Genomic DNA, 3,333 nt, shown 5'->3' with positions numbered 1-3,333 from the left:
GGCGGGGCGAGGCGGGGCGATGCTGTGGTGGACCGCGGCCGAGCTCGGTGGGGGCAAGGAGGGGGGGATGAGTTGTTGAAGTAGGAGGAGTCCGAACAAACAAACGGACCTTCCTTTCAGGCAGTTGACGGACTGTCCGCGTGTCAGACCCCGCCGCTCTCCGCTGCGCTCACGGCCTACACGACGGCCCGCACCGCGCCGCACCTGACGACGAGGACGTGCTCGCGACTCCGAGTCCACGCCGCCGCCGCCGCGCCGCCGCGCCGCCGCGACCTCGACCCGCAGGCATCAGCGAGAGGACCTCGTCGTGGACCCCATCCGCGCCCGGGCGGGTGACCTGCCTTGAGTGAATTAACTCGTGCGAGGTCCCCGTCGTCAGCCTCCTCGTCGCGGTGCTGTGGCGCCCCCACGTGGCCGCGGGCCTGACCTTCCCCGCCCCCACGGCCGCCGCACGCGGGGTTGAAGTGCCCCGCCGCAGTGTGATTGTGCCGAGTGATTAGCTTCTCTGTTATTTCTCGTGTGTGGTGGTGTTGCGCCTGCTGTGAGCGCGCCCGGGGCCTCTGGTGCACCTTAAATGGAGCGGCTAATAACGTGTTGGATAACGTGACGCCGCCGCATCCCCTCCGGAGGTGAGTACGCCCGTGGAACGGAACCCAATTAAAAGTGTTTAATTTGTAAATGTTTGCCGCGAAATTTTTACTTTAGTGTACTTGTACCGGGTGTAACTGTGAATACGCAGCAGTGTTGCCGGATTTCATACCCAATATGGCTCTAGGGGCCATGGCCTCTTACGGGTGTAAAGAGTAGACAAACCCGCAATACTGCTGCGTATTCACAGTTACACCCGGTATACGTCTTTGTCATCCATGTACATAGCAGTAGCTCTCAGTAGCTGCCCGAGTGTCACACACTTACACTTCTTGTAGGTGTGTGACATTCGCACAAGTGTGTGAATTTCAACGAAAAATTCATACCTTTACTACATTAAGTGTACGCATTCGGTATTCACACACCCACAAGTGTACGAGATTCGCGCTTTTGCGATTCCGATGTGTATTTGCATTGCACACAACCATAGGCTCAATAACCCGTGCTCTGTATATAATGATTGTGACGGCCGCCTCCACGTGTGTGATTTTTGACAGAGTAGACGGAAGCCGGGCCGGTTCTATCGCGATCGAGTAATCGAGTAGCAGCGACGTTGCTGTAATACGCCCGTCGCGTCGCGTCAAAAACAGACAAACAGCGGCACTCCACCCTGCGATACTGCGGTGTGTGACAGTTGTGTGCTGTCAGTTATTTCCTTGAGCATAGAAACGAATCTAATTAGCATCTTAGAACATGTTGTTGTTGTTGTTGTTGTTGTTGTTGTTGTTGTTGTTGTTGTTGTTAGGCGTGGGCGTCCGTTTTTTTCTCTCTCGGATTTATTCGGCAGTAAATTACGAGACCTCGGCGCCTGCGAAACCCAGGGTAGGCCACCCGGGAGTACACGCGTGCACTGCGGGCGAGATGTTGCCTATCCATCAGGCGCTATGAGAGCTTGTGGAACGGCTGAATGTGCACGAGTCTAACTGACAAGTGCTGATCTAATGCTTATCCAAGTGCAAATGGCGTCCACAAATTGCGCATTGTTTGCTCAATCAAGTTGAGAGATATACTATATCTGTAAGCGACATATTTCTGTGGTTGATTCTGGCTTCGATTGAAAAACAAACCTGTGAGATTATTTAAAAACCTTATTGTTCTTGACGGGTGCGAAACCACAGTACTTTCTTTAAACAACGGCATCTGGAGAACATTTCTAAGATAATGTTGAAGCAAAACTGTGGAATAGTGGGTGCCTACCTACACAGAAGACAGTGCGAACAATTGCATACGCACCGGCTGCCAGCGCCCGGCGCGCAGGCAACTTTTCGCACTGTACTGTGTGTAGGTGGAAACCCAGTATAAGCCTCTATTTTTCGAATAAATAATATGCTTAGCGCGTCGCCAAAGGCAAATGTGTTTGTTCTTACAGAAAAATTGTGCATGGGCAGAAGGCCAATTCTGACAGATAGCAAGAGTTGCTTTACTTTTGATACAACGAGCTCAAAGTGTATTTGATGAACGGATTCCTGTTTGGACTTCCACAAAGTCATGAATATTTTTCCCTTGGGCCAATGCAAAATAACTTATTTCAAGAGCTGATTTTTTCTGGGTGCCAAAAGGGGGAGGGGGGGCTGACCCCTTAAAACCGCTCTTGTGATCAATAAACAATGTTTATTGAGTTCTTTTAGAGCTAACTAAAGGAATCCCTTACATGGGTAGTCAAAAGTCCTAGTATTTGACAAAAGAGTTCGTTGACCACCTCTACGAGTACATAGTAGAGCTCGTTGTATTGAGCAAACATTACAAACCGAAAGATCGTCGATGAATCGTATTATAGGGCTCATTTGTGGAAACTAAAGCCCACAAAGGCCCCGTTAGGTGAAGCCTATGATCGCAATTTAACTCTCTTAGCGACATTGTTTGCGTTTCATGAACGGCGAATTTGCTGACACAACTATTCTTTCATATTCACATTTCATCATTTCTTTCCATTATAATCTTCAGCATCAGCCACTCCTATCAACCCATCATGCATGACTTAGATCAACTAATGACTTTTCGCCCGCGTGTGCACTCCCAGTTGAACAAGCAAATTGTGCCTCACAGTTGCATCCGGGTTCGCACCCATAGTTGCACCGGCAAAAAGCACCTCCGGTTGCGCAGCGCGTCCGCTCAGCTCGCCGCCGACCGCCTTTGATGCTGATGAGCCTGCTTGCAGTCCCGTTGGCGGCCGAGCAGAACCGTGAGCGCGGCTGAGCGCGCGGGTGGTGACCACCGCGACCAAGAGCGCCGACCCCGGGGGAACTAAATGTCAAGGCATAAATCAACAACATTTATCTCGTCTGCTATCAGCGATATAAATGATGAAAAGAAAAAGTAGTCCAAGTGTCTGCCGTCGTCCAGCTCGTTCCTGGCGGCGACTACCCCCCTACCCTCCGCCCCCCACTCCGCTCCGCACCTCGCCATTCGCTCGTGGGACCGCGTGGGGAAATTCCCCATCTCGCTCTCTCGCACTTTCTTCGTTTTCTTTTTAAGTTGTTTTTATTAAAACATACTATCCCGAAAGAATGTTGTGGGTCGCGCGCCGCCGTGGCCAGACGGCGTGAAGGCAGCCGGCGAGCACGTGACGGAGGGGACTTGGACCCCACCGCCGGCCCGGCCCGCCCCGCCCCGCCGCAGCTAATCGAGCCACGCATGGCTCATCCAAAGTTACGCTATTGGTTTGCGCAGGACACGCGCCCCCCC

The 3,333-nt window shown here is 52.2% G+C and overlaps 1 protein-coding gene across 7 annotated transcripts in view; it reads left to right on the top strand.

Moving 5' to 3' along the window:
- LOC113213447 (gonadotropin-releasing hormone II receptor-like) overlaps positions 1–3,333 on the top strand; it is a 113,795-nt gene that overhangs the window by 10,753 nt on the left and 99,709 nt on the right. For 5 of the 7 annotated variants that reach the window (XM_052275776.1, XM_052275907.1, XM_052275861.1 and 2 more), the window contains exon 1: positions 115–629. The exons of the other annotated variants lie outside the window; for them this stretch is intronic. The gene's annotated coding sequence lies outside the window, so the exon portion shown is untranslated. Of the gene's footprint in view, positions 1–114; positions 630–3,333 lie in introns of those variants that run through there. 7 annotated transcript variants of the gene reach the window in all.

This window comes from Frankliniella occidentalis, unplaced genomic scaffold (genome assembly GCF_000697945.3).
Source record: "Frankliniella occidentalis isolate FOCC.00 unplaced genomic scaffold, Focc_3.1 Scaffold1, whole genome shotgun sequence".
NCBI lineage: Eukaryota > Metazoa > Arthropoda > Insecta > Thysanoptera > Thripidae > Frankliniella > Frankliniella occidentalis.
This window is presented reverse-complemented; position numbering and strand designations above follow the sequence as displayed.